The sequence below is a fragment of the Setaria viridis genome, chromosome 3 (assembly GCF_005286985.2).
Source record: "Setaria viridis chromosome 3, Setaria_viridis_v4.0, whole genome shotgun sequence".
Taxonomy (NCBI): domain Eukaryota; kingdom Viridiplantae; phylum Streptophyta; class Magnoliopsida; order Poales; family Poaceae; genus Setaria; species Setaria viridis.
The window spans coordinates 22,333,569-22,346,418 of NC_048265.2; the positions used below are offsets into that span (position 1 = coordinate 22,333,569).

At 45.3% G+C, this 12,850-nt stretch overlaps 1 long non-coding RNA gene and 2 pseudogenes across 1 annotated transcript; 2 read left to right on the forward strand and 1 right to left on the reverse strand.

Annotated features, from left to right (window-relative positions):
* The first annotated feature begins 1,195 nt into the window (after positions 1–1,195).
* Positions 1,196–3,763, forward strand: LOC140222192 (serine/threonine-protein phosphatase 7 long form homolog; annotated as a pseudogene).
* Positions 3,764–4,462: 699 nt separating this feature from the next.
* On the reverse strand, positions 4,463–5,720 carry LOC117847013 (uncharacterized). Its single transcript, XR_011897820.1, has 3 exons — positions 5,334–5,720; positions 5,017–5,212; positions 4,463–4,944 (listed from the first exon to the last, which is right to left on the reverse strand). It is a non-coding gene; the product is annotated as an uncharacterized lncRNA (long non-coding RNA).
* Positions 5,721–5,843: 123 nt separating this feature from the next.
* Positions 5,844–11,572, forward strand: LOC117847012 (uncharacterized; annotated as a pseudogene).
* Positions 11,573–12,850: the final 1,278 nt, after the last annotated feature.

The window sequence follows — 12,850 nt, forward strand, 5'->3', positions numbered from 1 at the left end:
GTTGTGTGTGACAAGGAACGGTGCCCATGGAGGGTTTGTGCAAGAAAGCAAAATATCACCGGGAAGTGGAAGATCACAAAAGTTGTCGGTCCACACAATTGTGCTGACCATGAGCTTACAGTGAGACATCCGCAGCTAACATCTACCCTCATTACGAAGCGGTTGATGGGAATATTGAAGGAACAACCCAACATGAAAGTGAGAACAATTATCAGAACTGTTGAGGAGATTTATGGAGGTTATGTGATAACTTATGGTAAAGCTTGGAGGGCTAAGCAGCGAGCGTGGAGGATGATTTATGGGGATTGGGAGTCTAGGTACGAGCAGCTGCCAGTGCTTTTTAATGCAATTAAAGCGGTGAATCCAGGCATGCATTATGAGTACATCCCAAAGCCAAATGCTTGGAAGGATGGGAGGCAGATATTCGGGCGTGCGTTCTCGTGCTTCCCTCAGTCTGTGGAAGCCTTTAGGCACTGTCGTCCTGTTTTCTCTATTGATGGTACGTTTTTGATTGGCAAATATAGGGGCACACTTCTTATAGCCATATCTTGTGACGCGAATAATATGTTGGTTCCTTTGGCATTTGCATTGGTTGAGAGGGAGAATAATGACAGTTGGGGATGGTTCTTAAGACTAGTCCGGATACATGTGGTTGGTCCTGGTAGGGAGGTTGGCGTCATATCCGATAGGCATCAGGGCATACTTCATGCTGTGCAAGAGCAGATAGAGGGTTATGCACCTTTGCATCATCATTGGTGCACTCGGCACCTTGCGGAGAACCTTCTTCGGAAGGATGGTGTGAAGGATAATTTTAATTTCTTTCAAGTTGCAGCACGTCAGCTTGAGGACTATTACTTTCAGCGCAAATTGGAGCAGGTAAGGACTGCAACAAATGCAGAAGGTAGACAATGGCTCGCTGGTTTGATGAGAGATTTAGATAAGTGGACTAGATCTCACGACGCCGGTGGTTGGAGGTACGAGTTTCAGTGCAGTAACATGGCCGAGTCATTCAATAAGTTGTTATTGGGGATACGTGGTATGCCTGTGAACGCAATCGTTGAATTCACCTTCTACAGGCTTGTTGCGTGGTTCAATGAAAGACACGCAAAAGCAGAAGCGTTGCAGATTGCTGGGGAGAGATGGGCTGAAAAACCAAAGAGACATCTCATCATTGCAAATGAAAGGGCTTCCACACATGAGGTGCAATGTTTTGATCTCGGCTCAGGGACTTATCAGGTGGAGCATAGGGGCGGTACAATGTCCGATGGCGAGATCCGAGAGTCGAGGATACATGTGGTAGTCCTCCGAGATTTCAAGTGCACTTGTGGTAGGCCAAGGCAGTACCACTTCGTATGTTCTCATTTGGTGGCAGCAGCTAGGCATCGCTATTTTGATATCGAGAGCATGATACCTCATGAGTTCAGCGTAGACACCCTTGTGACATGGAGCCCCCGCTTCGTGCCTTTCCGGGATCCTAGAGAGTGGCCTCCGTATGATGGGCCAAAATATGTTGCGGATCCTGCATACCGTTGGAACAAACGTGGAACAAGGAAGCGGACGAGGCATAACATGACTATGGATCAGGTATCCGGAAGAACGAGGCGTGGTAGAGCAACACCATTTCTTGCTGATCCAGAACAGAACGAGTGCGGCAAGATTGGTTCATAATTCACGCACTTGCCGTTGGCAGATTAGTGAGGTGCGACTAGTAGCTCTTTTCGTTACTTGATATGTGTTTTATTCATACAGGTTGTGTTTTACATCTCTAATTTCATGATTTATTGTTTATTAATCTTATTTCTTTTTGCCTTTTTGTAGGATGGAGCACTTCCACCTTCTAGACCCAGCGTACGACCAGACCCACCGAGGTCGTCTCATAGCGGCAGGGCAGGTAATAATCTACAATTCATGATTAAAGCTTTGCAAGCGTCCACGTCTTGTGTCCTAAGAAATGTTTGACTCGGTTTATTTGCATGCAGGTCCTTCCGCTCCTTCGTTCTAGAGCCCATGATGGGTTTTTGGCGCTGCAGTACGACGACCGCTACACTCCTTTGCTAGAGATGGTTGGCCTAGATGTCATCTCGTATCAGGTTCGTCGTGGGATGCCCAAGTTCAACTCAGCGGCTATAACTGCGTTGGTTGACAGGTACTATTACCTTCGTTCATATTCATTTTATTATGTCTTTACATGTTAACAAATAATAATCTTGCGAAATGTAGGTGGCGGCCCGAGACTCACAGCTTTCACCTCCCGTTCGGAGAGATGACAGTGACCCTACAGGACTGTCAGAAGATGCTGGGTCTGTCGATTCGGGGCGAGGCAGTCACTGGACCGTGCGTCTCAGAGGGTTGGAGAGCATGAGTCGCAGCCTTCCTTGGGCGAGAGGTTGAGGAGCAGGGGACTCGCACATCTGGAGTGCTAATCTCATGGCTGCGGGAACACTTCGGCCAGTGCCCCCAGGACGCGGATGCTGAGACAGTTGGGCACTACTGCAGGGCGTGGATACTACACCTCTTTGCCTGCGTTCTTTCCCAGACGCTACAGGTGACACTGCGTCTTGGATGTGGATCCACTGCCTCACTGACTGGCACCAGGCTGGTCTTTACAGCTGGGGATCAGCTGTGTTGTGCTTTCTATACCAGCAGCTGTGCGAGGCGTGCCGTCAGACTTCGGGCTCCCCGTCAGTTGGTGGGTGTGTCTACCTGTTGCAATTATGGATGTGGGCCCGTCTTCCTGTTGGTCGGCCCGAGATTATGCCGCGTCGACCGTGGTTCCCAGGTGAGCCGCCGAGACGACAGCCGACATGGGCATATATTTGGGATCAGGTTAAGGTTAGCCATACGAGGTTGGACCGCGCGTACCTGGATTACATCAACGAGATAGACGCGCTCACTGCTCATAGTGTAAGTGAAATTTTTTTAACATGCTTTGTAATCTTTTAGTATAACAACTAACGTTTTTGATTCACATTTTGCAGGTAAATTGGCAGCCTTACGACGGAGATGACCCACTTCCTTTTCCCCTTAGCTTCATGTGTGCGCCGGACGATGATCTTTATAGGATGGTGTGCCCTCTCATTTGCTTCTATGCTGTTGAGTACCACCTGCCACATCGAGTAGCACGTCAATTTGGGATGAGGCAGATTTGGCCACCACAGGCGACCTCGACTAGTATGGAGTTACACAAGTAAGTCTTTTCCTATTTCATATATTTCAATACTATTAACTAAATTTTGGCTAACAGTAACGTGTAACGTGACGTGCAGCGTGGATCGAAAGAAGAAACGGAAGGTCTCTGAGTGGGCCGCGTTCCACCACGCGTACATTCAGGAATGGGACCAGTTTGAGGACAACGTGGACGAGAACTACGAGCCGCACACAAACAGTGCGTACAGGCAATACCAGAGTTGGTACCAAGGTGCGACGCGTCACAGGCTGAGGGCAGCGTGCACGGAAGATGACTACGCCGATATCCACTCATCCGATGATGAAGACACGGTGTACGATCAGAGTACTCGTGCTGGAAGGCAGGTGGAGGCAGGACCAATCCTGGATAGGATGGTAAGACAATTGCTTCACTTTTCTATGTTCTATGTTAAGTTACTTAGAGATTTATTTAGTTAGATAAGGACTTAGTGATCATTTGACTTAATCATTTAGTCATTTAGTGACTTAGTGTGTAAGTAAGTTAATGACTAAATCATTTATTGCTTTAGTGACTTAGTCATTTGTTGCAGGGGCGTACCCTACAAAGCTCGGTTAGAGATATAGAGCATTTCCGTCCTAGAGTTAGGGACCCCGAGACGCGGAGCTTCCTAGAGGTAAGTCTCAAATTATTCTTTCTAATACTTTATTAATACGTTACATTCTTCTTTCGTATAACTTGTTTTTACTACTGCAGCGATTGTCAAATCGGCTTCGCCGTGCCGCTGCTCGTTGTGGTTGCAGGACTGCCACGACGCGAGACATGCACGTTCCATCCCTACGCGAAGGAGGCATCGGTACGTCTAGCCAAGGCCCCTCAGGTTCGAAATCAATTGCATCCGAGGAAGACGACGACGACGACGATGAGCAGAGGGCCGAGGAGCTTGGCCCGTCTCAGCTCCAGGAGGCTCCCTTGACTCAGCCTACATAGGTTGTAGGGGGCACTAGACTACGTCGTCCACGTTCTCCTTACACTCCAGGCACCGACGTCCTTGGTCACAAGGGTAAGGGTAAGACTAGGAGGCAGTGACGATTCTGATTGCGAACTTTGTATCATATGGACTATTTGTATATATATGGACTTTCATTCTCAACTATTGTGGATTCTATTCTGAATGTGTCATATGCTTGTGTCATATGCTTCTATGCTTGTATTATTCACTATTCATCTTGTAATTTTGTATGGATTGCATCAAAAAGTAGGGGAAATTCTGCCGAAATTTCGCTAACAAGTACCAATTTTTATTTTCTACGGATATTTCAGTAGACTACGACTTCGAAATGCATTACATCGCAAAATGAACATATGTCGTCTACAAATTGCGTGTCCATACTTAAAGTGCATTATTACATGACAACATAATAAAAGTCTCACAGTAGAAAATATTGTTCATAAATAAAGCATAGAACTAGAACCTAAATATGGCTACTGAGTGCAACGAGGCCACTTTCCCTTCCTTAAGGCATCGGGATTCTCCTCAACCGCTGCTTTCGCTCGGCGTGCCCGCTCAAGCTTCTTCTCTCTCTCCTCCCTGTTCGCAGCAACCCGCCTCCTTTCCTCCTCTTCCTTGTGCTCCTTTTCCGCAGCCTCCTCTATGAGCCTCTTCTCGTACACCTCCTTCCTCTCTGCATCCCAGCGCATCATATACTCCAAAAACTCATATACTCCAAAAACTCCTTGTCTTCAGGATTGATCTCAGTGTCGATCCACTGCTCAAAATCACATAGCGGTGGAGGGGTCTACAACAAATGCAATTGTTATAAAACAAAAAAATTATGGACAATAATTATAAGACAACAACATTTCCTTACCAACATGTTAATGCGGCGCTGACGAAGTGTAGGTTCAAACGCAAAGTTGGAACACATCCAATACCTCTACCTATACGTGGCATGTTCTTCGGACTTGGCTACCTTGCAAGGATCGCCGCAAAAGCACATCGGCACTGGAACACCACTAGGCAGAGGCAATGGATCGAACGCATTTCCGGTCTTCTTTGCGCCATAACTACAATTTAGTTTATTTCGTTCTATGAATCAAACGCACTTAACAATAAACCTACAATTAAGGTTTTTTCATTTGATCCACAACAATGAGTATATAACATAACTACGTGCGTTGAGATTACCTTAGTTTCTTAGCTTTTCCACGCCTCGGCTTCCTACATTTGCATGAAACCCTAAGTTCAAAAATGCAAGAAATATATAGCGAATCGATGTGAAAAAAAGGTACGAGGGAGAGAGGATACCTTGCTCTTCAGGATCCACAGATCAAATGAAAGGTTCCTAAGCTACAATGTCGATTCGTAGTCTAGGGCGAAGTAGGGAGAGTTAAAAACCCGAGAGAGTGGAGAATAATGAGGAGTAACTCTCGGGCAGGAAGAAGGGGGCGGTATATATGGTGGAAGGCTTGGCGCCAGGATGGCTAGCGCCAAGCCTCGGCGCCACGTCAGCGGGCCGGCGCCACGTCGGAGGCGCGGTGGGGGACCTTGGCGCCAGGATGGACGTTATACCTTGGCAAGTTAAGGGTCCATTTTCGGAATTGGTTTCGTCAGGGGTCTATTTGTGAGATTTTTTTGCGAAAAGGGTCAAAATACAAAAAAGTCGGGCGAGAAATCTGTACGGGCGAAAGCGGGTAGAGAGAGAAAGAGAGAAATGGAGGGTTCTTGTTTGTAGAGCTAGCTGCTCTTGATCTTTAGAATTCCGCGCGTCCTTTTGAGCGCCTCAAGAACATGTACCCCGTCGCGGCCCTGGTTTCTCGGTACGCCCCCCGGGACCTCCGCCGTCTCTGTTTATGTTCCGTTGCTCGCCTTTGCTTCCTTCGCACTTCAGAATGATAGTGCTCCTGTTCACCCAGCCTTCGTTTTTCCCCTTTTTATTGCTGCCGTTCGATCTTTGCTGTGGCAAGTGGGGAATTGTTCCCGGTTCTTGCTGCAGCAGCCTGTTCTTCGATTATTTCCCCCGCTCTGATTTTCCTCCATCTCCTTTACCTTTGGAATTTCGTCAGGATTGTGCCGTAGTTCCTCGCAAGATGGTGGAATTAGTTTGAAGCAGCCATCCGTGGCCAGTGTTTGGTCCAGGATGGATCATGTGATGTTGCAGAGTGAGAACATGCGTGCCCTGCCATTTTTAGTTGGGTTCATGGTTTCGCCGCTTATTTCACATCTTGGCATACAATGGGGCACTTCCTTGATTTGTTCAAAGATCAAAGTTTTCAGTGGTAAACAGGAGTTCTGTAGAGATTCCCGTTCCACTCCATTTTTCTTGTCACGCTAGCAGGAGAAACTGAACATTGGGTTCCGCTCATATGCAGTAGCAGCTTCCTTTCACTGAAGCAGCTTTGTTTCTCTGAATTTCTGTGCTGCCAAGAGCCTTAGACCTGTTTCTCTCTCTCTCTCAATGTGCAAAGAGACAGTCATTATTAGCTATAACCATCACCAGAACTTCAGGCTTTACCTGCAGTTTTGTATGTTTCTGCGTTTTTACTTTGCCAACTACTTAGATGCCTGAAACGATTGCTTCATCCAGATTCATCAGTTTTAACAGTGTTTGGACATATAATCGTGCTCTTGTTTTACTGTTCAAATCTTCAGCGGCTGATCCCTCATTTTCACCTCCATGATATCTTTTTATTGCCTTTTGTGTTTGTCTGTAGTTTAAAGACATTAATGATGGCTTTGTTTGTACTAATCTGCCTGAAAAAATGTGGCATGGTATTGCATTGTACTAGCACTGCTAGTTAGCACTGCTAGTTTTCAAGGCGCTGTCCTCACTCTGTATCTTTACAGTATCCTGAACTGAATTTAGTTTAGTTGTTGAGTCCGTTTACTGTAACCACCATTATGCAAGTGGCAGAAGGTCCTCTTGGTGGGCCAAGGATGATATTCTTCACTTTCATGCTTCCTTGGTCCTATTTTAGGAGAAAAAAAGAATGTGGTTGCTACCGAACGAAATGTGTAGTGCAGTGTAGGGCATTTTGCAGTGGGGTATTTCATTTGCAAAGGATCATCTTTCTGATGTCCTGTAGCTTTCATTCCACTTTTGGGAAAGATAGTTTCAGAGCTTGATAAGCAGTCAAATCTTCTCTGGTTTTCAACTTGCACCAGATAACATATGCTTGAGTTCCCTTTTGATACATGTAGTAAGTTGATTGTATATAATCATTGTGCATCATCACTGTTGTTTCTGAACTCTCTAAAACTTGCCAAATCGTAGGGTTGATTCAGATCATCTTCCCATTCGTTGGCTTCAGAAGCAGTGTTCTTGCTATCAACAAGCGACCTTTCTACAGTTTTAGGTAATTGCCACAGTAATGGTTGAAGCAATGCCTGGTTTCCTGAAGCTGAAGCTTTTGTGTAACTTTCTATTTGTTTGTTTCTTCTTATTTTCAAAGCTCTGAAGCTATGATACAAGCATGACTGGTTCTTGAACATTACAAGGCTTTGGAGAGATGGGATGTGCTGCTTCCAGGTTAGAAGATGAGGAGGTTGTCAAGATGTGTCGGGACAGAAGGGACTTCATCAAGCAGGCACTGGATCAGCGCAACCGTTTTGCATCATCACACATTGCCTACATTGAGTCCCTGAAGCGCGTTTCAATGGCTCTCCAGCGGTTTGTTGCTGTAGATGATCACCATGAGCTCATCTTCGATACATTCATCTCTCCTGTCAAGCAACAGAAGCCAGAGATGCTCAGCCTTCCTTATGGTTCATATGAGAAGAGAACCATTCATGTCTCAAAGTACTTGAGGTCAGGACCTAATCCATCAGTGTCAGTTGAGGAGCACCCACGACCGGTGGAAACAGTCCGTGTCAAATCACATTAACCCATGGACAACCACAGTGGCACGGATAGGTTCTCCCCGACGCATTCTTCACCGATGAGATCGTCTTCATACTACCCGCCACCTTATAACACCAAGCTACCCACCTCCATCGGCCCAGGAACCAGTGAGGAATTCTTCCTATTACATGCCTTATGACAGGCCAAGCTATGCACCTCCATCACCCCAGGAGCCAATGAGGACGTCTTATTATGCATCTTATGACAGAGCAAGCTACCCACCACCATCACCCCAGGAGCCAGTGAGGAATTCTTATCGCGCTTCATATGACAGGCCAAGCTACCCACCTCCGTCACCCCAGGAGCAGGAATCATCACCATAGGACTTCTTTTGGAACCCATTCTCGTCGTTAGACAGCTTTGCATATCCTCACCCTCGGAGTAGCTATGATAATGTGGTCACTGATGATGAACTGGCATGGTTACAGCGGGTACGAGAGGAAGAAGGAATCCCAGAACTTGAAGAGGAAGATGATGAGTGTCAAGATCATGTACCAATGCACAGAAAAGAAGAAAAAGAAGAGCATGATGATGAGTACGATGAAGAAGAAGATGATGAGGAAGATGATGATGAGGAATGTGAGCATTCAGATGAGTGTATTGCTTCTAATGAGGGTGCTTGCTCTGTGAATTTTGAGGTCAATACCAAGCAAGAAACAAAGGGATTTGAATCCAAAGGTGTTCAGTGTGCTGAAGCACCTCAACCTCGCAAGACAGTAGAACTTGAGATAAAGGCACACAAGAAAGAATTGATGAGGAACAAAGTAGCAAATGCAGAAGAAACTCCTGGTTTCACAGTATATCTGAATCGAAGGCCAGCGAGCTTGGTTGAGGCCATGAAGGATATTGACTGTCATTTTCTGGGAATATGTGATGCTGCTCGGGAAGTCTCAGTGATGTTGGAGGCAAGTAGAGCTCAGTACTCAACCTCAAATGATCTTTCTGGTACCACTTTTACAAACCAATACTGAAATTACTTTAAAGATGTCAGATTTAATACTCACTGAACTTACCTTGTCAATTGTATATTGCAGCAAAGATGCTGAACCCAGTTGCACTTTTGCGCTCTGCATCATCGTGATCATCGTCTTCCCGTTTCCTTCTGGCTTCTTCTAGCTCAATAGATGATCTCTTTGACAATGAGACAAGCAGCTGTCACTCCGAAGAATCTTGTAGTACAATGTCTGGAAGTCATCAGTCTACCTTGGATAGATTGTATACATGGGAGAAGAAATTATACAAAGAAGTAAAGGTATAATCTTTGTCAGGATTCAGGAACTTGCATCGATCGACAAACAAAAGTGGAAGACATGACTGTTTTTGTAACTTGCAGGCGGGTGAGCGGTTAGGAATCGAGTATGAGAAGACGTTGACTCAATTGAGGAACCAGGATGAGAAAGGCGAAGAACCTTCCTCTGTCAATAGGACTCGTGCAGCATTGAGAAGCTTGCATACTCGGTTGAAGGTGTCAATACACACAGTTCAGTCAATATCAAGGAGGATTAAAGTTCTAAGGGATGAGGAGCTGCATCCTCAGCTTATGGAATTGATCCACGGGTATGCTTCTGCTCACTATAGAGATTCTGCAAATGAAAACTTTCAATATACCATTGCAATTTGCGATCACTTGATCTTTTTTTCTTGGAGCCATATAGGTTAAAAATAAAATGTTGACTGTTGAAAAGCATCAGTAATCAAGACTAAATAAAGAGCCCTAATCTAACATATTTACCACAGTAGGGACCTCCCCTACTGTATTTACCTCCAAAACGACCTAATAGAGAGCAGTCAAAGATCATCAAACTTCAGGTTCTTAAAATTTAATATTGCTGCCGTTTACGTTTTCAGCTAATGTAAGACAAATAGCTTGTGATCTGAAGGGGTGTGCTTTTCAGAAACAAATGAAAAAAATAAATAACTCTCTGCTTATTGGCGAAACAGGCGAAGTGCTAGAACAATCTGAAGGCTGATTATAAATGAATCCAGCAGTTTGGGAATGATGTATCTAACAATAATCAATTAATCGCTAGCACTTTACAAAGAAAATATTTTTCCATGGAAGGTTTAAAACCCTGTCTGAGATTATAAATTGAAGCAGAAAGGGACCATAAGGTTCAAACATCAAAAGTAGGGCAATATCTCATAAACTCATCACTGACAGGCTTATTTTGCAAAATGAATTTCTTCATGTGTAACAGAACATTGCAAGAATTCTAAATTGAAGCTTTTCCGCTCAGCATACTTAAATAATACAAAATGAAGCATAACTAGAGGCAACTAAAGGGCTGTATTTGATTCAAACTTCTTTACTCATGTATGAACCCATTCCCATCATGACTCTGTAAGAGCTGAGTCGATTATAGCATTTTATACACTGTTTTTGAACTTTTTGTAAGTTAGCATTAAGGGAAACACGCTATAATTCTACATAACTGCAACTACAACTAACCTCGTCCTCGTGTTATGCAGCCTCTCACGGATGTGGCGCACCATGGCTGAACGACACAAGGCGCAGAAACGTACGATCGAGGACGCCAAACTTCTCTTCCTCCAGCACTACCCCTCCACCGCCACAGCAATCTCCCTTGGCCCCTTGGAGGCTGCAACTCCCCCTCCGGCTGCCTTGGCGCTAGAAACCGAGATCCAGGCTTGGCGAGAAGCCCTGGAGACCTGGCTATCGGCGCAGCGTGCCTATGCGCGCGCACTGGCCGCATGGGCGCGCCGCTGCCTCGGCGTCACGGGCGGGGCGCGTCCTACCCTCTCTGCTGCCGTGCTGCCGCCAGCGTTCCTGGTGTGCATGGAGTGGGGGCACGCCATGGACGCGGACACGGAGGCACGGGTGATGGACGGGCTGGACTTCTTTGTGGCCGGCGTCGGGTCGGTGTGCTCGGGCGCGGCCACCGGGATGGAGGGCATGGCCGGGCGAGTGCTGTGCGCTGGAATGGCCGCGGTCACCGGTGCCATGGCCGAGTTCGCCACGGCGTCCGCCGATATTTACGATGCGGCTGTCGCGAGAGGACGGCGTGGGACAATCGCCCAGGATAGATGGCTAGGCTGAAGGCATTTAACCTCTGGGAGAGGGAAGCAGTTTAACATGTTTGCAATCGCAACCACTAAAAACCACCGCAAATTGCATAACAATGTCGAAACATCCAACCGACTGGAGCACAGATCACATGTTGAAGAGATATCCCCACATCCATCCATCTCTACTCTCTGTTAAACTGTATCACACGTCAAAACTTGTAGCGGCAGGTGGGAGTCTGGAGGCTCCGTTGGCACGTGCTGGCATCTTCTTTAGACAGGAACAGGACCCATCGCTGAAAAGACATTTGTAGCAAATAATTCAAAATGCAGCAACAAAACAGGTTTATGCAAATAAGAGAAAAGGAAATAGGTGTACATGTCAGTTTTTATTTTTTAAAATACCCTAGGCAATTTGCAAAGGTATTACAGATGTTATAGCTCAGTTTTGGTGGGGAGATGATGAAACTCAGAAGAAGATGCACTGGTTTGCATGGTGGAAGATGTGTTATCCAAAGAATGAGGTATGGGTTTATGAGACTTTCATAGTTTCAATTTAGCAATGCTTGCAAAACAAGCTTGGAGACTACTTGATAATCCAGGAAGTCTATGCACGCATCTCCTACGAGTAAAGTACTATCCCCATGGTGATCTCTTGAAGGCTGGACCCAAAAAAGGATCATCGTTTACATGGCAAAGTATTGTAGAAGGGTTGTAAACTTTTAAGCGGGGTGTTATATACTCTTTCGTTGGCAAGGTGTACAGCAGGAGAAACAAGGCGCCAAAGTCCCCCCCCCCCTGCGCCTGATCTCCTGGGTAGTTGGTAAAATCAGCAGTTTGTTAGGATAAGAATAGAGATAGAGTTGGAGATAGAGTTGGAGTTGAATTAGATGTAAGCAGAAAATAGAGTAAGAGTTCAGAGCCTCCAAGGGAAGGAGAACTAATATGTAATCTGCCATTGCTATAGCTAATATAAGCCAAGGTTCTAGTCCTATCACGGGGATACATATGGAGAATTGGCAATAGGGACAAAATCAGAATATGGGAAGACCCCTGGATTCCAAGCATTCCTAGCAGAAAAGGTGCATCCCAAAGAAGGGGGGCGATAGCAGAGAAGATAGGGAGAGTTCAATATCCACATTGTCTGAGGGAAGCAAATGAACACTTACAAGTTTTGCCATCAACGTACAGGAACCGGTATGTTGTCATTATGAAAATTGAGACTCCTAGAAAACCACCCAACATCTTGTTGTGATTTTCAGAAAGCTTTAACCTGGAAGACAAAACATATTTTGTCAGATCATTAAACTTTGATCCATCACACACACTCTACTCTGCTGCTTAGTTTTTAACTTACGCGATTTCACTCTTGTGGATACTGAAATCTTTCTTGCATATCTCAACATCCTTAATCAGCGATGCCATACCCGCCATGTAATGCAAAAGAACCATATACTACCCAATAAATTTTCATTTTGAAGAATGCATTACAATAAGAATTTTTTTAGAAAAAAATAAACCTCGTTATTCATTGTCTTGAGCCCGAACTTCATACTGGTTACTTCGGCTTCAGCCTTCTCGACTCAAGTAACAAGAGCACTGAACTCCTTGCTGGAGGGTGCACACAGAGCCCTCCTCGCCTGCAAATTCTTCTACTATGTTTGCGGCTCAATCTTGTTTCTTTTTTTCCTTCTACTTTTTCTATAACACTAACTTATTTTCATTTTATTCTATTTCATTTCATTTTTTTATTTTTTTCCTTTCCCTTTTTTCTCCTTTT